The 22,308-nt window shown below is 40.9% G+C and overlaps 1 protein-coding gene and 1 pseudogene across 3 annotated transcripts in view; both read left to right on the plus strand.

Annotated features, from left to right (window-relative positions):
* Positions 1-22,308, plus strand: part of PIK3R5 (phosphoinositide-3-kinase regulatory subunit 5) — a 74,639-nt gene that overhangs the window by 12,709 nt on the left and 39,622 nt on the right. The gene's annotated exons all lie outside the window — the stretch shown is intronic.
* LOC306657901 (UPF0711 protein C18orf21 homolog) lies at positions 11,029-12,002 on the plus strand (annotated as a pseudogene). Its single transcript has 2 exons — positions 11,029-11,165; positions 11,293-12,002. The product of its transcript is annotated as a UPF0711 protein C18orf21 homolog (transcript).

Consider the following 22,308-nt stretch of genomic DNA (forward strand, 5'->3'; position numbering starts at 1 on the left):
CTTTTATGAGGGAATTTTAGGTACATCATGTAGTCCCTATTTAAGGTCAGACCATAAAACATACTCTACAAATTTGGTGGGGGGAATCCACCAACTGTAGCTAAGTGACAGCAATAGACCAATAGCAATATAATCTCACTTACTAGACAAATCAGCATTGACTGAAATATTAATTACCATATTGGTTTGTCTGTTGTATTGGAGATGTCCCAAATACTAGTGGCTTAAACAATTTATAATTTTATTTCTCTCCTATAACAGTCTAAGTGATCCAGACTTTATAGGATAACCTCAGAGGTTCCTTCTGTCTTGTTGCTCTGTCTTCCTCAATGTGTGGATCTCATCTCACGGTCCATGCTAGCTGCTTTAGCAGTTGCCATCATAATGGCATTCCAGCTAGCAAGAGAAGGCAAGGGGAAAGGGATTTTTGACTCCATAATCCCTTCTAACCACTGGCAGTACCTGGCTCCCTTCCTTAGTGCTCACGAACTGCCTCATAATGATGTGTAGAGGACATTACTAGGGGACTCGTGCATTCAGTGAGACAATTTCCAGGATTCTACTCTTTTTCTGTCCCCCCCAATGAGGACAACCTTTTCTAATTTGTCTCTGTCTCATTCTGTTACACATATTTCATTTTCTCCAATTCTACAAAGGTTAACAGTAGCAGTTCCCTTTCATAACCCCAAGTTTCTTTATGACTCTGAGATGCATTTATCCTCATCTGTAATCCAAAACTCAGCCAGGGCGGGGGGTATAGCTCAACGGTAGAGTACTTGCCTAGCATGTCCAAGGCCCTGTGTTCTATCCCCAGCACCACACACACGCACACACACACACACACATAGGCACACACGCACTCTAAACAAGACTTCAGATCCTGTTGTATCAGACCCTTCTCTCCCAGTCTACCTCTGACTCCATGGCTGGTCTGATTCTCTAAATCCCTAAATCCCAAGACCAAAGTCATTCACCAGCTCAGTGTACACAGCCCTTGTGTAGGCCTGTAAGCACTTAGCTTGGCCTCATAGTCCTTCACAATCTGCCACTTCAGCCATGCAGCTTCATCTCCCAGCATGCCCCACAGTATACTTCATGCTCCAGGGGCTGAACTCTTGGCAGTCCCCCTAAAGGATGTGCATTGTCTCCTGCCTCCTGCCTCCACCGTTTTGACCACCATGTTGAATCTCAACCAGGGAATCTCTGCCTTTCTGAGGATTTCTCAGGAGTTACCTTTTTAAAGAAGCTCTTCCACTTTACACCCTCCCTCCTCTGCGTTCCTTTTGCACCTGTCCTGTACCAACCTCCATGGGACACCTAACCTGTTGTGTCATTTCTAGCCCGAATGTTGTTTTGGATGCTGCTCCTTGGTGCCTTCTGGCATGGGAGCTTTTGGGGCATGTACCTGTGAGACAAAATGCTGGGTCACGGGGCCGGCACAGGTGAGCTTGCGTTGGGACTGTTGAATGGTTTTCCTTTTGAAAAGTGTTTGCATCCACTTGGGCTCCCGTCAGCCATCGTGAGGATTCTCATTGCCTCAGATCCTCACAAACACTCTGTGTTTTCCATCTTCTTCACTGTAGCTGTTCTGGTAGGTGTGTAGTGGTGTCACATTGTGGTTTTAATTTGCATTTCCTTTATGACTCATGAAATTGAGCTCCTCTTCATATATTTAGTGGCCATTTATCTTCTTTCACAAGGTGTCTGTTAAAAGTCTTTTGCCCATTTTGCCATTGGGTTGTCTATCTTTAAAAATTTTTTTTTGTTGTTGTTGCTGTTGCTACTAAGGCTTTGTGTGGTGACTGTTCAGGGTCCATCTTCCCCCGACAGTGGGCTCCAGGAGATTCCGGGGTCCTAGTGCCTAGTGAAGTCCCTTGAATCATAGATCTTTAACACATATTTTCTGTCGACTGAATACACCATCTTGGGTCCATACTTTCCAGTGAGTTAACCATTCTTTTTGAGAAAAATGATAAAGGACAATGGCAAGAGAGCCCTGCTTTCTCTCAGACATCTGGAATCACATACTCTGATTAATGACCATAAATATGTGAGTGAATTCAGTGTGAAGGTGGGCTTCCATGTTTCTACAGAGCGAATACTCTATCTCCCTACTGATCTGAATGAAGAGAAATCTTCGCATCAGAAACAGAAGGAAGCCTCTTATCTGATGAAATTTCTACCAAGGAAAACATTTGGTTTACCAACCTGGGTATTATGATAAAAGATAATTGTAAAAGCACTCTCCAAAATTTACTCTTGTAAATTTTGTAATTTACTCTTGTAAATTGTAAAATTTGTAATTTACTCTTGTAAATTATCATCTCTACTTACTAGTGGAAAAAATAAAGTCCTCTTATCTAACATGATCATCATATTCCAAAGTTTGGTTTAATTTTAATGGCTGAAGAAAAAAGGACCTAGAGGAAGAAGACTATTAAATACTATGAAAAGTTTTCAGATGAAACAAGAAACATATTACAGACAGGGAATAGATACTAAGGGAATGCATACTTCTGATTGGGTTCTGAAAATAACTTTGTGGGCTTTTTGAATATCTTCCTGCGTTTCTCAAGTCTTGCTCTTGTGACATTTGTGACATCTTCACTGTCACTCTTTAGTATCCTTTTTCTTGTTGTAGTTGTTACTGGGGATTGAACCTAGGGTCACTGGTCACTCTACCACTGAGATATATGCCCAGCTTTTTTATTTTTTATTTTGGGACAGGGTCTTGCTAAGTTGCTGACACTGGCCTCAAACTTACAGTCCTCCTGCCTCAATCTCCCAAATTGCAGGATTACAGGGGTGCACCACCATACCCAGCTTTTAATATCCTTTTTTTTTTGGTACCAGGGATTGAACCTAGGGGCACTCAACCACTGAGACACATCCCCAGCCCTTTTAAATATTTTCTTTAAAAAGAGGGTCTCACCAAGTTGCTTAGGGCCTTGCAAATTGCTGAGGCTAGGTTTGAACCTGTAATCCTCCTGCCTCAACCTCCTGAACTGCTGGGATTACAGGCGTGCAGCACTGTGCCTGGTCCTAATATCCATCCTTATTTGGGGGCCTGACTTCCATCTTTACATACATGCTAAAAAGTCCCACTGGCCCCTTTAAGGTCCCCCTTCTTTCCTTCCTGAGACACTCCATGACTGCACCATCAGATTTTAATTTTCAGTTTTCTTTTTCTGGTAAACCAAGCTCTCTGATTCCTGACTTCTTGAAAACCTGCTTCTTTGAAATCTATGACTTGGTCTGACTATATCCAACATTTTCTTCCATGATGACTACACTTTGAGGTGATGTAGTCCTTTTCTTCCTGATTCTGCTCACTTCTGTTTTACACACCTGCCATTCTAATTGGTAAGAATTAAAAACAGAAGATAGAAGAGTAGTTTCCATAGTTTTCAGTGACTCTCCAAGATGTGAGAGGATTAGGGGACAAGGATTAGTCTAAGGGCCTGAGCTTAACTTCACGGGCCTGTCAGCTGCCCTTGAGGCAAAGCTTCTGCCTTCCCTAGACTGTGGCTCAGGGTCAACTTCATGAGCCATGTGAGAAAAGCAGCATGCAGACCTCAGTTCCCACGCGCTTCTCTTTCCTTGGGTCTTCCTTTGAACCTCTTGCGTTTTCTCACTCCCGCATTCGCTCAGCAACGTGTGCCAGGCACTCTTCTAAGCCCTCACGGAGCTTACGCTCGAAGGGGGCTGCTGGTGAGAGGCAGACAGGAAGTATAGTAACAGTGAAATGTCTAGCATGTCAGTTGGTGACGAGGATGTAGAAAAAAGTAAGGAAGGCTGTGCTGGAGACAGGATTTGCCAGAGCTTGTTAAGAACACAACATTGAACTGGAAAGAGGAGAGGGAGTGAACCAAGCAGACATCTGGAAAGAAAGCCCTCCCTGCAGAGGAGTAGCAGCACAAAGGTCCTGGGGCAGAAGGGTGTCTGGTGTGCTGCTGTGATCATTCTAGTCCTCAGAATGTGGTAATTTTCATGCTGGCCTCACTGAAGCTCAGTACTTGAAATGAAGGACAGTGTATTAGTCATCTTTGTATCTACCACAGCATCCAGCAAATTTTCTTGTCATATTCATTAGATAAGAAAGGTTTTTATTTGAGTAAATAAACAGTTTGGACAGCCTCTCAGGGAAACTTTCACCTCTGAATTGCTGTGACTATCTTAGATGCCTGGTTATGCATGGCACTCTCTTTCTAGCTTTTCTTTCTGGATTTTTCTGAACCCATGGGTCCAGTGGCTTCTGGACACGTGGCTTAGTCTCTGTCAGGGTGGGGCCTACGCCAGCTATATTTGACCCAGATGCTGATTACTGTGAAACAAACTTCATATGATGTAGTAGAATGAGGCATTTTATTATGCTCATGGATTCTGTGGATGAAGAATCTGGGTTGGGCACAATGGGGTTGGCATGTGTGTGTTCAACAGTACCTGGGCCTCCGCTGATAAGATGCAAACAACTGGGGACCACAACTGTAAACCAGAGTGCCAACACGTGGCCTCTGCACATGGTTTGGGCTTCCTCACGTCGTGGCAGCCTCCAGACGCACAGTCGGTTTCCTGGCACCGTGATTCAAAGCGCCAGGTACTGTGTTGCCTTTCCTGACCCATCCTTGGAAGCCACATGGTGTCACTTCCACTGTAGTCTGTTGATTGAAGCAGTCCTGGGCCTACCTAGGTGTAAGGGGAGGGGAATTAGACTCCACTCCTTGAGGAGTGGTGATGCTATATGGTAGAAGGAGATGTGGGGTGGGAGCTACCATCAGGATCACCTTTGGGAACCACAGACTTATAATGTGCCTTCTGTTTTCCTGAGGAGAGACCTGTTGATATGTTGGGGTAGAATCCTGTGGAGCTGGTGTCTGATCAAATGCTCCAATGTTGTGTTTGAGGAGCCTGAGTGTGTTAGTCAACTTTTTGTTGTTGTAATCAAAACACCTGAGAACAGCAATGTAGAGGAAGAAAAGTTTATTTGGGGCTCATGGTTTCAGAGGTTTAGTCCACGGTGGCAGACTCCAATGCTCTCGGCCCAAGGTGAGGCAGCGCATCATGATGGAAGGGCACAGTGAAGGAAAACCACTCAGCTCATGGTGGCCAGGAAGCAGAGAGAGAAAAGAGACAGGGTCAGAGGGAAGAGGATCCCTTCCAGAGAACATCCAGTGACCCACCTCCTCCAGCCATGCCCTACCTGCCTACAGCCAGTTAGTTCATTCAAACTAGGACGAACTAATTACGTTAACTACCACAGTCCAATCATTTCACCTCTAAAAATTCCTGCATTAACATAGAAATTTGGGGGGGACACTCCATATGTAAACCCTAACACTGAGGAACCGTCCTAGTACTTCTCTTAGGATCACCCATGTTCCTGCCCTGGCCTGGTGCCTTTGATGCCTGGAGACAGGTATGGTGAGTAGGGTTGGACTCAAGAGTGGTCTCATATTCCCATGTCAAATAGAGACCATGCTCCTACCCGCTATTCCCCAGGGGAAGGAAAAACACCACTTCAACATTCTAGAATAAAATCATGAAATGTTAGTGTCTGAAGGAATTTAATTCATAAATTAATCCAGTGTGCCCCCTTTCCAGGTGAGGTCCCTGAGGAGTGGGGCTGGTGTGTAGTCAGACATGGACCAGGTATCAGCAGAAGTGTGTTCTGGGACACAGCAGAAAATGTTGTAGAGTTATTTTTAGTTTGCTAGATGTCATAACCATATGGTCAGGTTAGGGGATGTCCTTGGATTTAAGAGATGTGTGCTAAAGTATTAGATTGAACATGTGACTTCTCCAGTATCTTATCATGGTTAAAATGTTTCAATCTAATACAGACATGTACTGCATAACAACATTTCAATGATGGAACACATATATGACAGTAGTCCCATAAGATTATACTGGAGCTGAAATATTCTTATGGCCTAGTGACATTGTAGTGAAATAGCATTGTAAGCACAACACATTACTTGTGTATTTGATGCTGGTGTAGGAAACCTGTGGTCCTGCCAGTCATTGAAAGGATAGCGGGTATAATTATATACAGTACATCATACTTGATAATGACAATAAGTGACTATGTTTCTAAACTTATTGTCATTATTTTAGAACATATACCTTCTTTTTTTTGGGGGGGGGGGTGCTGGGGATCAAACCCAGGGCCTTGTGCTTACAAGGCAAGCACTCTACCAACTGAGCTATCTCCCCAGCCCCTAGAACATATACCTTCTTAAGGTTTCCTGTGAGACAGTGTCATGTGGTGCCTGCAGCAGCCTCATGCATCTTGTGTTTGTATCAGTGTACTCCGTGGTGTTTGGGCCAGGAAAAAACTGCACAAGGACACATTTCCCAGACTGTATCTCGTCACAAATCAACACATGACTATTCGCGAGGGATGTGTTGAAATGGCTGCAAACCTGCCACTGCCATTCAGATGGTTCAGCAAAGTGTATGTGTGTATATGTGTGCATGTGTGTGTATGTCTTTGACGTGAGTATTGGTCTGCCCAGCTATGGTAGCTGCCAAATAGCAATAAGGCTGAAGGGAGAAGAAGGCTTCAAGACTTTCTCCTGTCTTTCTCCTTCCTTCCACCTGAGACTCCCCGCAGCCGGCCTCTGTCAGGGCAAGAGAGGGCTGCAGGCTACTCTTGCCCAGACCTGAAATGCCCGCAACCCAAAGGAGTGAAGAGGTGAAGCACCCAGGCCTGAAAGGTGGCATGTTTTCCCAGGGTCAGTGACATTGGAGGCTCTATGTGGACAGAAGAGAGAGAAGGCAGGGATGGTGACAGGGAGGGCTCTCCAAGGGTCAACTGTGTATTTCTGGGTGGGGTCAGGCAGGGAGGGGCAGGGTGTGGTTTCCTGGGGAGGCTGGAGGTCCTGAGCTCATTAGATTAATCTTCAGCCCCTCCCCATCCCTCCAGGGGCTTCTGAAAGAGCCCTGGACTCTGTGAGATCCTGTGCCACAATAGGCAGAGAAGCTGGAGACAGAGCAGGATGGGGGTCCCTTATGGAGAGCCTGCAGGGTGACCTTGCCTCCACTTGAGCTGTCAGTTCCCTGTTTCCAAGGAAACCTGGTCCCACTGTGCTCCCTAGAGTCCTCCTGCCAGTGCCCTTCTGACTGGAAATTCTCAGAGAATCCAGAAAGGCACGGGAAGCCCATACACATAAACCCTCCAGGGGGTTCTCTAAAGATAGGGGGATCTTTGTATTTTCTCTGTCTTACTGGTTGCATATGGACACTTGCATCAGTGCAGCAGGATGGATTTAAGGAGGCTGTAGGATGAACTGGCTGCTAGATAGTACAAGCTACTGCCTCTAGGCTGCAGGCAGCAGGAATGGCTACAGCTGGTTGTTCCCTGGAGGGCTCCTGGCCATGCTTCTCTTGAGATCCTCGAGTTACAGACCCTTGGGGCTGCTCTGCCACATCCTGTGCCCTGGTGCTGTGCGGGCTGCTCTCGAAGCACAGGCCAGATGTGCAAATTCTGCGGCTGTGCCCTGGGCCAAGTGCAGAACAGCTTGCTTTTCTTGGAAATCATCGGCGATTGTTAGAAAAACAGGAAACCTTGGGGCTGCTGGTGTACATTTTTACTTTTTTGTTTTTGTTTTTGAGTTCCTTTCATCTACATCAGTCTCAGGATGTCTGAAGAGTATTTCTGCTCAATCTTGTTCTTCAAGCCACCCTCTGTCACTCCTTCCCTGTCTACATCCTCTTTCTTCTCTCCTTCTTGGCTGCTGCTGCTTCCTCCCCCAACTATAGTCGGGGAACCTTGGAAACAAGGTGATGTAGGATTCTTTGGGTGGGTGTTTCCATGGAGTCTGGCTTCCCGCCTCCCCTCCCCAGCCCTATCTTCACCCCTCACCCCTCTGTCAGTTAGACTAGAAGCAAAGTGGTCCCTGCTCACATGGACCTGATGGGACAGCTGGAGAGGCTCCTACTATCCTGCCACTGACACTGGAGGGCGGGGGATGATGCAAGTCCTTCATTCCTGCTTCATTAGGCAGGAGCTGGAGGGGCCCTTAACACGTCCCTGGGCCATGGGGACACTGAGGCTGAGAGGGGAGGAAGACTCTCCTAGGGTCCCTGAATAAAGGGGAGGAAGAGAAAGCAGAGGATGTGGGCTGCGTCCAAGCACTGGTTCTGCCCCCTCCCTGGATGTGTCTCCAAAATGCAGGCAGCAGATGAGACCAGAGGTCATTGTGCCCTGGATCTTTAGGAAGGTGCCAGAAAGGGCTGCTGCTTCATGGAGCTGCTTGTGACATTTTCTGGATTTGATCTGGTCAGGGGTGACCTCTGGGTTTGGCTGCTACACCCTACCTCATTACGCGCCACTGTGGAAAGGCCCATCTTCCCATTTTATGACTGAAGACACTGAGGTCTAGAGAGATTATATGGCTTAACCCAGCATTTGCTCCTGAAGCACACAGCCCCAGAAGGTGAGAAGGGCAGTGGCTTACAGGTTCTTTTGCCGGAGCTGCTTGCCCTGCAGCCCCCGCTTCCTGCTGCTGTGCGTCACCCCTGGGTTTTTATTCACTGCTAGGGGCTTCGCTCCACCCCTTCAGCTGGCCCTTTCTCCCAGGGGAACCAGGCTTAGGGGATGCCCTTCTGAAGTCATTCAAGAAGTCTGATATGAGAGATTAGAAACTCCCCACATCTCTCTGGGGGTGTGGTTTTGAAAAGGAATTAAACTGTCGAGAAAGAGAGAGAGAAGAGAGAGAAAGAGAGAAGAGAGAGAAAGAGAGAGAGAGAGAGAGAGAGAGAGAGAGAGAGAGAGAGAGAGAATGAGAATATGATGTGTAAGACTAAGCTGAGACGAGGGACCAGCATGAAAATTGAAACATACTATATTCAAGGAGTTTGGAACTCTGGACTGGGGAAGGAGAGGGGACAGGAAGGTGGCTCCCTCTCACACCAGGATTCCTGGATGCAGGCTCTGGAGAGGGAAGGGGCCTCCCTCTTCTCCTGGCTCTCATGTCCATTTCTCTGGGTTACACCACTTCTGGGGAGCAGAGGTTCTCACCCAGAGGCTTGTGAACCTGACTGGGAGACATGTGACATCATTATTTTCACTCACTTCTAACTGAAGTTTAGCATTTCCTTCCATTATGAACGTAGGCAACAAACCACAGTCATATCTGTAGCACCTGTGCCTCTGTCACCAACTGAAATCCAGATGTATTCGTACCACTTTACACTGGTTGCAGGTACTCAAGTGTCATTTGTGCTTTTTAATACTTCAGTGTGATGATATTAATTAGACTTGCTGCTGGGTTTTATTATTTAATGTGTTAATCAGAGGAACATATATCACTACTTCATAAATCTGAGTATTTAAAATGTTTGATAATTGTACTTCAATGTGATTCGTTTCCTCGGCAATCTTGTATATTTTATTTCATGCATTTAAAATATTATTCTGGAAGACGGATCTATAGACTTCTCTAGACTACCAAATGGACCCATGGCACAAAAAAGGTCAGTAAGCCCTGCTACTGGAGCAATTAAGAATTCTTGGTGTGACCTGAGTGCTGAGCAGGGCTTTGGTGTTAAGCAGACCTGAGTTAGCATCTTTGCTTTCACTGGCTGCAGAGCCTCAGAAAGTGACTTTATCTCTCAGAGCCATAGTTTCCTGATGTGTAAAATGGAGATGAAAGTTGTTCACCTTGAAGGATCATTCCACGTGCAAGTGCCTGCTGTACAGCTCCTGGCAGGTCATGGTCGTTCCATCGTGGATGTTAGCTGGTGACAGTAGCAGTAGTTTATTTAAGCCTATGAAATTCAAGCACGATTCTTTTCTATCATAGAGGGAACTCCAGGCTAGGTTCATTTCTTACTGTCTCTCATGTAGAAGGGGACCCTTGACTCAGACCTGGTTTATGTCTCCCATCTTTTTCTTTTGCCTGGGTTGGAAGAAAGTTTCCCTCATGTGCCCAGTATGAATGTTGGTCCTTATTTAGGAAATACTTGGTATTCCCACAGGATGGAATACTATCCAGTTATAAAAAGGAATAAGTACCATTCCATGCAACAACATGGATGAACCTAGAAACGTGCTGAGTGAAAAAATCCAGAAAGCCACATCATATATGATTCTATTTATATGAAATGTCCAGAATAAGCAATTCCTTAGAGACAGAAAGTAAATCGATGATTGCAGAAGATAGGGAGAGAGAGGAATGACTGCTAGTAGGTACAGAGTTTCTTTTTGGAGTGTTGGAGTTGTTCTAGAATTAGATAGTGGTAAATGGTATACAACATTTTGAATATACTAGAAATTACTGAAGTGTATACTTTGTTGAATTTTTGTTTTATGAGTTTTTATCTCAATAAAAAGCAGAAATCAATACCTAGGCTATGAACAGTAAAAAGATAATAAAAGAATAGAGTTCTATGCCCACATATTTGATAATTGAGATGAAATGGGCCAATTTCTAATTTCTACTAATATTCACACAAGGAGAAATAAATCATCTGAACAGATCTGCACTTATTAAAGAAAGCAGATCAATAATTAATAATCTTCTAAAGCAAAAAGCTTTAGACCCAGATGGTTTCACTGATGAATTCTACTGAATGTTAGAGAAATGATACTAGCTCACTACAATCTATTCCAGAAAATAGAAGATGAAGAACTGCTTCTTAACACATTTTATAGACTAGCATCACCCTGATATCAAAACCAGACAAAACTATTACAAGAAAGAAAAAGTACAGATCAGTATTTCTCATGCATATAGATATAAAAATCTTCAACAAAATAATGGCAAATTAAACCCAACAATGCATAAAAAGAACTGTACATTATAACCAGAGGGATTTATGCTATTTATACAAGAATGGTTCAACATTTACGAGTCAACTAATACAGTCTGTTACATCAGCAGGTTAAAGAAGAAAAATCATATGCTCATATCAATAGGTACAAAAAAAATTGATAAAATACACCACCTATTCACGATGAAACAGGAATAGAGAGACCTTCCTTAACTTGATTAAAAATCTCTACAAAAACCCTATAGCCCTTTTTTCGCTTGGTCTGGATGGTGAGGAAGCGGCGTTGAAGATGAGGCAGAAGCACTATCTGGAGGCTGCGGCGCGAGGCTTACTCGAGAGCTGCCCAGGCCAGGCCCGCTATCTCCTCTGGGCCTACAGTTCGTCACACGGTAGGGAGAACCCCGGTCTGTTGGGGGTTAGGCTCCTGTTGCCCTGCTCTCCTCGCTCTGCACAGCGCTCCGAATGATCTAAGGCTGATCGACTCACCCATCTCATTTTAAAAGCAGAACAAACCAGAAGCTTCTAAGTTTTATGACAAGAGCAATTTTGAAGAAACATGTCCATACTGTTTCCAGCTATTGGTTCTGGATAACTCTTGAGTGCGCCTCAAACCCAAGGCCAAATTGACACCCAAAATATGGAAACTTCTTAATCGAGAAGCAAGAAGTAATACGCTCAGTTTTAAAGAAGCAAAAATAATCAAAAAGTATAAAGACTCCAAAAGTGTATTGTTGATTACTTGTAAAACATGCAACAGAACGGTTAAACATCAGGGTAAAAGCAGAAGCTTTCTGTCAGCATTGAAGAGCAGTCATATTACTCCTACAAGCAAACTCAGCCCCAAGAGACCAAAGAGACAGACTCCAGGTTCTGCAAACTTCAGTCCTAATATGCCTGGCTCCAAAGGCAAGAGCCCAGCATTGATTGACAGAACACCTACACCTGGACGATCAACACCCATTTGCTTCTCAAAGAGTGTGACAAAAAGAAAGAAACGCTTCTCTCAACTAAAAATGTTGCTTAGTCAGAATGAATCCCAAAAGAATCCAAAGGTAGACTTCAGAAATTTCTTATCCTCTCTATGAAGTCTCTTGAACTTTGAGAAAAAGAAATTTTTCTGATACAATTTCTGAAACTAAGTTAACATTAAAAAAAAGAAACTTTTATTTATTCTTTGAATACATGAAAATTAGGTCCAAGGGCAGACTTTCCTTGGCATCCTTCAGTGTATTCCTTCAGTGTATTAGGGAAAACATCTCATTAGAAAGAATAACTAAAACATCACAGGTGGTCATTGAGAATCAAAAAATATATGAAAGGTTCTTATAAATAGTGAGGATATATGTGAACCTTGAGTGATAGTATTTTTTCCTCCTTTAGTCTTAACAGTTTTCATTATGTCATTTTCTTTCAAAATAAATTTGAGAAATTAAGGAGAGGGTCTGTCACTCATGAGGGTTTCTTCTGTATATGTGTAGCCCTATCAGAAAAGGAATCCAGTGTGTATTCTTATTTTCTCACTCATATACATAACTATATGAGTAAATTCTTAACATTATTCCTATCTTGAATGCAAAAATAAGTATCTAGCACATTCTTTTTTTGTAGTATTGGATTGAACCTAGAGCCTCATGCATGCTAGGCATGCTTTCTAGCACTGAGCCATACTACCAGTCCAACACTCTTGATTTAGGTGATCTACAGGGTACTGAAATTTCCATTTTACAACTTCTTTTGTTACTGTAGTAATATTTTGCCTTGAAGCGGCATTTTAATTTGCTCTAGAGATGACTCATTTCTAGGTCTGAAAACTATCAGAACATAAAGAGTAACAGTTTTGCTACCTTAAATCTTTCTGGAATGAATATATATACATACATACATATACGTGTATGTATATATACATACATAAATACATATACATATACATCTGGAATATATACACACAGACACACATATATATAATTTCATTTTTTAATGATAAAGTAGGACTGTATTCAACCTGTCTTAAGCTCTTTAGAAAAGGGAAACTTTAGCTGGGCATGGCAGCACCTACCTATAATTTCAGCTACTTGGGAGGCTGAGGCAGGAGGATTCCAAGTTCAAGTCCAGCCTCAGCAACTTAGCGAGACCCTATCTCCAAGTAAAATAAATAGGACTGGGAATATAGCTCAGTGGTAAAGCACCCCTGGGTTCAGTCCCAAGTACCACAAAAATAAAAGAGAAAAGGAACTGTTACACAGTACTGGAAGTTGATATAGCCATTTGGAAAACAATATGGAAGTCCCTATAAAAACTAAAAGTAGAACTGGCTTAATGGTAGAGTGCCCACCTCTCTAAGATGTGAGAAACCTGGAGCTCAGTAGCCAGCATGCAATCCCACTTCTGGATATATATCCAAAGGAACTGAAATCTATATGTTGCAGAGATGTCTGCACTCCCATGTTTGTTACAGGTGTTATTCACAATAGTCAAAATAAGGAAATGACCCAATAGCCATCAATGAACAAATGACTTTTTAAAAAAATACCTTTATTTTATTATCTATGTGGTGCTGAGTATTGAACCCAGGGCCTCAAACGTTATGCAAGTACTTTACCACTGAGCTACACCCCAGTCCAATAAATAGATTTTTTAAATGCAAAATACATAATGGAATACTATTTAGCCTTTTCGAAGCAGGATATTCTGTCATTTGCTACAACATGGATGAACCTGCAGGATTATGCTATATGAAATAAGCCAGGCATAGGGAAAAAAATCTCTTATCTTGTCATATGGATCTAAAACAGTTGAACACATAGAAAAGTAAAGAATAGAATGGTGGTTACCAGAGGCTGGGAGATAGATTGGTCAAAGAATACAAGGTTCCCGTTAGAATTAAGTTCTGGTAATACATTGCAAAGCATTGTTAATGTATGCTTCAAAATAACTGAAAGATTTTAAATATTATCACCACAAAGAAATGATAAATATTTGATATGATGCATATGTCCGTCAGCTTGATTTAATCCACAATGTACACATGTAATGAAACTCACATTGTACCTGTAGTTATATACAATTACTTGTAAGAATAAAATAATAAAATGGATGCACAAGGAAAAAAAAAAACCCTATAGCTAACATAATACTTAATGGTGGGAAATTGGATGCTTTTCCCATCATAGTGGAGGTCCTTGCTAATGTAAAAAGATAATAAAAGTAAATAAAAGATGTATAGAGTGGGAAGGAAGATGTAGGATTTTTTTTTTCATAAATGACATGATTGTCTATGTATGAAATCCCGAAGAATCAACAACAATAACGATTCCTGGAATTAATAAGCAATTATTGCAAAGTTGCAGGATATAAGACTAATATACAAAAGCAAATTGTTTTCCTATGTACTGGCAATGAACAATTGGAATTTGAAATTAAAGATGCAATACCATTCACATTAGCACTAAAAATAAAATACTTAGGTATAATATAACAAAATACATCAAGATTTATGCATGAAAACCCAAAATTGATGAAGAACATCTAAGAAAATCTAAATAAATGGAGAGGTTTTCTGTGTTCTTGGATAGGAAAACTAACTATTTAGATGCTAATTCTTCCCAGACTTGATTTATGGATTCAGAACAATCCAAAGCAAAATCCCATTAAGTTACTTTGTAGATGTTAAGAAATTTATTCTAAAGTTTATATGGAAAGGAAAGGATAACCTAAAATATGGAAGATTGACTTCAAGACAAAGAGCTTTAACAACTATAGAGTTATAGTAATCAAGATATATGATATTGGTGAGAGAAAAGACAAATAAATCAGTGGAACAGAATAGAGAGCCCTGAAACAGATCCATAAAGATATAAAACCAACTGGTCTTTGACAAAGGAACAAAAACAGTCCCCTGGAGAAAGGAGAGCCTTTTCATCAAATGGTTCCAATATAAGTGGACATCCACGTGACAAAAAAAAGGGAATCCAGACACAAGCCTTTTTGTGTTCACAAAAAGATCCAAAATAATGGATTGTAGACCTGAAAGTATAATGCAAAATAAAATTTCTGGAAGATAATATGGGGGAAAATCTAGATGACCTTGGGTTTGTAAGTGAATTTTAGATATAACATTGAAAGCATAATCCACAAAATAAAAACTAGATCAGTTGGACTTGATCAAAATTTAAAACTGCTACTCCTAGGAAAGACATTGGTAAGAGAATGAAACATGAAGTCACAAACTGGGAGAAAATATTTAAATACCACATGCCTGATGAAGGACTTGAGTACAAAGTACAGAGAGGGCTGGTTGTGCGGTTCAGTGGTAGAGCACTTATCTGGCATACATGAGGCCCTAGGATCCGTTCCCAGCACCACAAAGGGGCGGGGGCGGGGGGGGGGGGGAGGGAAGGTCCAAGTCATGTGACCCTGGGTAACCAAGCAACCATAATATACAAAGAACTCTTAAAACTAATAATAGTAAAATAAACCACCTACTTGAAAGGTAAAAGATTTAAACAGCCACCTCACAAAAGAAGAGATAAAAATGGAAGATAAGCACAGGAATTGCAAATAAAAACAGCAATAAGAAACCACTCTGCAGCTATTAGAATAGCCAAAATCCCAAACACTGACAATATCAAATGCTGGCAAGGATGTGAAACAATTGCAACTCTCATTCATTAACGGTGGGAATGTAAAATGGCACTACCCCTCTAGAAGGCAGTTTGATCATTTACAAAATTAACATCCTCTTACTATATGATCCAACAGTATCAGTTCTAGGTATTTACCCAAATGAATTGAAAATTTATGTTCATGCAGAAACCTACATGCAAATGTTTATAGCATTTTATTCATAATTGTCCCAAACTGGAAGCAACCCAGATGTCTTTTTAATAGGCAAATGTATAGACGAACTGACGTATCCAGATAATGGAATATTATTCAGTGATAAAAGGAAATTAACTATGAAGTCATGAAGAAACATGGGAGAACTTTAAATGCATGTTTTTTGGGTTTTAGTTGTAGATGGACACAATGCCTTTATTTTGTTTAGTTTAATGTGGTACTGAGAATCGAACCCAGTGCCTCACAGGTGCTAGGCAAGTGCTCTACCACTGAGCCCCAGCCCTTAAAATGCATATTGAGAAGTGAAAGAAGCCAGTTTGCTACATACTGTGTAAGTCCAGCTGTATGACATTCTGGAAGAGGTGAAACGATGGAGACAGTAAAAAGTACAGTAGCTGCTACAGAGTATAGAGAGAAAGAGATGCAGTACAGAGGATTTTCAGGATAGTGGGAATGTTCTCTGTGTACACATAACATTATAAATTCCTACAACAGCAAGAGTGAACCCTAATGCAAACTGTGGACTTTACTTAATATAAATGTATCAACATCGGTCTACCAATGGTAACAAATGTACTCCACTAATGGGAGTTATTAATAATAGGGAAAACCGTGGGCAGCTTGGGGAGGAGCAGGGGTATATAAGGACTCTACTTGATGTTCAGTATTTCTGTAAAGCCAAATCTGCTTTAAGAATTAGGCGAAGGTTGTGGCTCAGTGACAGAGCACTTGCCCAGCACATGTGAGGTACTGGGTTTGATCCTCAGTACCACATAAAAAAAAATTATAAAATACAGTTTAAAAAAGAATTAAGTCCTATAAAAACGAAAAAAAATTGCCATTCATCTTCTTATGTCAACTGAAATCCAACTCTGAGCCCTATCCTGCCAGGAGCTTCTAGGAACTCAGAGCTGCTCCCCATAAACCTTCCCCAGGAAGGTTGCCTTCTTAGCATGGGAATGGGGAAGGGGAGGGAATTATGTAAGGAAGAAAGGAATTGACAGCACCCTAAACTGTTCTGGATTCATCCTTTGTGGTCTTAGGAACGGCTCCCAAGAAACTTGGGTTCTGACCTGAGCCTCTTTTTTTTGCCTCTGGCGGAGGAAATTTGTCTCCCAGGCAACCTGCCCACACTGCGGGTGGCCAAAACCCGCCTTGATCAACACCTCTGAAGACTGACTCACTGGGACATTACAATAGATGCGATTTCCCCTTGAGGCCTGAGGAATGCCCCCTCCTGCTCATGTGGTCATAACATCATGGGCACATATTTGGGTGGGGCTTTGGTTGTCAGACTCATGCAACTGTCCAGGGAGACTCTGCCCGTGCCCTATGCCACCAGGTGCCAGGGTGAGATGGTGAGCATGGTAGTGGGACCCTGTCATCAGAGCTGGAAGCCCAGTAGAGGAAGCGGGCAGTCACAGTGCAGACATTGAGGAAGCCGAGGGGCAATGGGAGCTATGAGGGCGGAAGTGGACACTCAGCCCAGCCTGGGGGTCAGAGGCCTTGCCTGAAGAAGAGACTGTAATCAGAAGAAGGAAGAATGCATACTGGGATCCAAATCAGAAGCAGGGAAAGGTGGTGGACATTGTTTGTGGCAGAGGAAAGGGAAGGTAGGACGTTGGTCAGGGAGGAAGGCTTGGAACTCTCCAGTCCTGCAAGCTGAGTTAGGTTGTTGAACTTTTTCCTAAAGCCATGAAATACCACTGGAGAGGTTTAAGGGAATGGGGGAATGATTATAATCTTCACTGTGTGTCTCTGGGGGATTGTTTCCAGGATCCTCCTATGGTCCAAATCCCTGGGTGCTCAAATCCCTTATATAAAATTGCATAGTATTTGCATATTTACACACATCCTCCCATATACTTGAAATCTTCTCTAGACTATTTTTTTCTGCAATTTTCTTTTTTCTAGATTATTTATAATATCTAATATGGTGTAAATGCTGTGTAAACAGTTGTGATACTGTGTTGTTTAGGGAATAATGTCAAGAAAAAATACCTGTAGTGTTTAGTACAGATGCATATTTTTTTTCTTTTTGCTTTCTTTAACAGAGCTGAGGATTGAACCTAGGACCTTGACATACTAAGCAAAGGGTGCTGCCACTGTGCTAAATCCCCAGCCCCAGAGGATATTTTTTTTCTGAAATATTTTGATCCCTAGTTAGTAGAATCCTGTGGATGTGGAACCCACAGAGGGCTGAGTATAATCATACATGCTTTTTTTTAGAAGCAATTGAACAGAGTGTTTGTTGTGATCCTAATAACATATAAAACACATATGCAAGTATGTACGAGTATACACATACTTTAAAAAGGATCAGAAGTGAGCTGGAGAATAAAGCTCAGTGGTAGAGCATTTGTTTAGCATGCCTGAGGTTCTGGTTTGATCCCCAATCCTTCCAAAAAAAAAAAAAAAAGAAAGAAAAGAAAAAAAGGACTATAAAGTAAGAAGGAAAATGTTTATGTGTTTGAAAAAGGAAAAAGGTGAAGATAAATTGTCAGGCTAAGAAAAACTTTCAAGTTTTTTTTCTCTGCACTATGTATATCATAAAAAGACTCTTTAAAAACATTTTTAATTGAGGAAAGATTTATACCTGACGAAGTACACAATTTTATTATAGAGTTGAATGAGTTATGAAAAATATACACCTATGTAACTCATACTCCTACCAACATACAGACTATTCCTATCATCCCCAAAAGTTCCCTCATGTCCATTTCTGGTTAGTTCTCTCTATACTGTCCAGAGGTGACCACCATGTTGTTTTATTTCACTGTAGATTATTTTAACCTGTTCCAGAGCTTCTTGTAAATGGAACCAGAGAATGTCAATTTTATTTTATTTTTTTTTGTACCAGGGATTGAACCCAGAGGCGGTTAACCACTGAGCCACATTATCAGCCCTTTTTATTTTTTATTGTTTATTCTGAGACAGGGTCTCACTAAGTTGCTTAGGGCCTCACTAAATTGCTGAGGCTGGCCTTAAACTTGGAATACTCCTGCCTTAGCCTCCTAAGCTGCTGGGATTACAGGTGTGCGCCACTGTACCTGGTGATCTTTTTATATTCCTCTTCATTCATAACCACATTTTTGGTTTTCATCCATGCCATTATGTGTATTAGCACTTTGTTCTTTTATATTCCCTGCATTGAAAAGTAGTAATCCATTGTATAGATATACCAAATACTTTTAATTGTTCACTTACTGATGAATCAGGTTGGTTCTAGTGTGAGGCTGTTGTGAAGCTGCTATGAACATTATTTCCTCAACATATAGTTTCTTTTTTTAGTGGGGGAGGGTAAGGGAGTGGAATTATTTGGTCGAAGCAGTAGGTGATTATTTAATTCTGTGGAAACAGTTTTCAATGCTGTACCATTTCATGATTCCACCAGTAAAGTATAATGGCTCTGTATCCTTATAAACTTGGTTCTGTCCACCTTTTATATTTTATACATTTTGGTGTTGGATCATCTCATAGTTTTAAATCTGCATGTTCCTAATGACAAATGATGATGAACCTATTTTCATGTGTTTATTGTCCATTGCCTATCTTTGGTGAAGTATCTGTTCAATCCTGAGATAGAAATCGCTTGTCCCATGTATGCATTATGAATATTTTATCCTAGTTTGTGGTTTGCTATTTTATTTTCTTTATGGTATTTTTCAAGGAGCAAAAGTTTAAATTTTGATGAAGTCCAATTTATTAGGTTTCTTCCTTTTATGTTTCATCCTTTTTGTGTCCTAAGAAATCTTTGCCTAGTGCAAGATCATGAAGATATTTTCTTGTGTTTCTTCTAGGAACTTCACAGTTTGAACTTTTTAACATCCAGAACTCTAATCCACGTCAAACTGACAATTTGTATGGTGTGATACATGGGTTAAATTCATTATCTTCCAGATGGATGTCCAGTTGTTCTAATACCATTTGATGAAAGATTGTCCTTTCCTGACTGAATTGCTTTGATGTCTTTGTTGAAAATCAATGAGCCAAGTAGATGGCGGTCTGCTTCTGAACTCTTGGGCTGATAGGTTGATCTATTTGTCTTTATATTGCTTTATATTGCTAATGCTATATTGTCTTAATTAATGTAGATTTAGAGCAAATCTTCGAAGTAGCACAAATCATCCAACTTTGTCCTTTCCTAAAATGGTTAACTATTCTAAGTCTTTAGTATTTTCATATACATTTTAGAATCATCTTCCTTCCTTCCTTCCTTCCTTTTCTCTTGAGATATTTATTGGGATCACATTGAATGTGTAGATCTACTTGGGGGAAATTGACATAATGTTGAGTCTTCTGACTGTGCATATGGTATCTCTTACCATTTTTTCTTTGATTTATTTTTTCAGTGCTTTGTAGGTTTTGTTGGTTGGTTGTTTTCAGTACAAGTGATTGAGCCCAGGGGTGCTCTACTACTGAGCTACATCCCCAACCCCTTTGGTTTTTTATTTTGAGGCAGGATCTCACTAATTTGCTGAGGGTCTTGCTTAGTTGCCAAGGCTGGACTGAAACTTGGGATCCTCCTGCCTCAGCCTCCCGAGTGGCTGCAATTACAGGTGTAAACCACCAGCCTGGCTTGTAGATTTAAATGTAGAAACTTTGCACATTTTTTCTTATTCATAAGAATTTCATTTTTTGGAAACTATTGTGAATGATATATTTTTAAATTTCATTTTCTAATTGGTAATTATGAATATATGGAAATATAATTGAACTTTTTATATGGACTTTGTTCCCTATAGCTTGATAAATTCATATATGGTAGTTTTTTTTAATAGATTTAGATTTTTCAGGATATTCTGTGTATATAGTCATTTCACCTGCGAATAAACTTTGTAATTTGTGGGAGTTTTTTCATTGCCTCATGACAATGACCTCTAGTACAATGTCAAATAGAAATGATAAGAGCAGACCTTGTTCCTAATCATAGAGGAAAAGTACTCAGTTTTCACCTTTCAATATGATGTTAACTGTAGATTTTTTCATAGATGACCTTTATTGAACTCTTAGGAAGTTCCCTTCTATTTCTATCTCACTGGGAGTTTTTATAAATGGGTGTTGAATTCTCTCTGTCCACTCTTTGAGATGCTGATCACATATCTATTAGGTCTTTTGATTGTGTCCACTTAGGGTCTGTTCATATATTTTAAAGTCTTTTTTAGTTTTTAATATTTGAGTAGTTTCTACTGTTGTATATTAAGTTCATTAATCTTGTTTTTACAGTGTCCAATCTGGGTTCAATTCCCTTGAATTCCAGTGTCCATTGAAATTTTCTTTTCTGATATGATCTCAGTTCTTCCTTTTAAAAGATTCTCATTCTTCCCAACTCTCTACTGAGATTTTTTATTAACTTGTTATATATATTTTCCTTGAAATCTTTTAACATATTTGTAACAGATATTTTAAGTCTTTGTCTCCTAATTCCAACACATCTTCCATCCTTGGGTTTATTTCTATTGAATTGTTTCCTGAGTAATGAGTTACGTTTTTCTCCAGCTTTATCTGTGTATTCATTTTGTGGGACACTCGACCACTGAGCCACATCCTCAGCCAATTTTGTATTTTACTTAGAGACAGGGTCTCACTGAGTTGCTTAGTATTGCTGATGCTGGCTTTGAACTCATGATCCTCCTGCCTCAGCCTCCCAAGCTGCTGGAGTACAGGTGTGTGCCACCATGCCTGGCTGTCTATTCATTTTTAAATCACATTCTGGGCATTGTGGTTGCCATGTTGGTAAGAGTCTAGATCTTATTGTTCTCCATTAAAAAATGATTTTTATTCTGGCAGTCAGTTAATTTATAGGTGGAATATGACCCCTTTAAGCATTTCTTAAAGCTTAGTTAGGATGTGTGCAGAGTTGCTCTTACTCAAGAGCTGGAGTTGCTCTAGAGTTTCAGTAAATGCCTGAGGTGTTCAGTGACATTACTACACTCTGACTGATTGGAAATCCAATGGCTCCCAACACTGTGCATTTTCTAGAATCTCTGTTTTAACTCAAGACTTCCCAATAACTGGTTTTCCCAGTCTTCATAAGGTCTTGTCCTGCACATGCAGTTTAGTATTCCGCAGAAGTCTCAAGAGAACCCCTCCACAGATTTCTTGAACTCTTCTTTTTCACATTTTCCTCTTTTCCAGTTTGTGGACCCACTGATTCTAGCCATTTCAGGAGCTTGGAACTCCGGTTTCTGTCTTCTCAACTCAGAAAGACCTCCATTCTGAACTTGGGTTCTGCCCCTCCCTGGGCTCCATGCTCTGGGAAATAACTTGAAGCAAAAAAACCAGAAATACACTCTCCTTGTTTATTTCCCCCCACTCAGATGTAGCAATCCTGTGCTGCCTGTTGTCCAATGTCCATAAAGTCGCTTCACAAGTTTTGACTAGTCTTACAGTTTTTTAGGGACAGAGACCTAGTCCAATGCCAATTACTCCTTCCCCTCTGGTGGGGAAAGTACTCCTTCCAGATAGACTCTTAAATATGGCCTCTTTTATAAGATAAATATATTTAAGTGTGATTTTTGTGACTTAAAAAAAAGGATTTTTAGAGGGACAGAAATCAGAATGTTGACATTGATTATTCTGGGTATGTTTAAAGCTTATCTTTCAACATTTTAAAATTTATCTGTTCAAGATTTAAAATTTTTCTTTTGTTGTAGTTTGGTTGGATTTTGTTTGTTTGTTTGTTTTATAGTGTTG

This window comes from Sciurus vulgaris (genome assembly GCF_902686455.1).
Source record: "Sciurus vulgaris genome assembly, chromosome: 3".
In the NCBI taxonomy this organism is placed as follows: domain Eukaryota; kingdom Metazoa; phylum Chordata; class Mammalia; order Rodentia; family Sciuridae; genus Sciurus; species Sciurus vulgaris.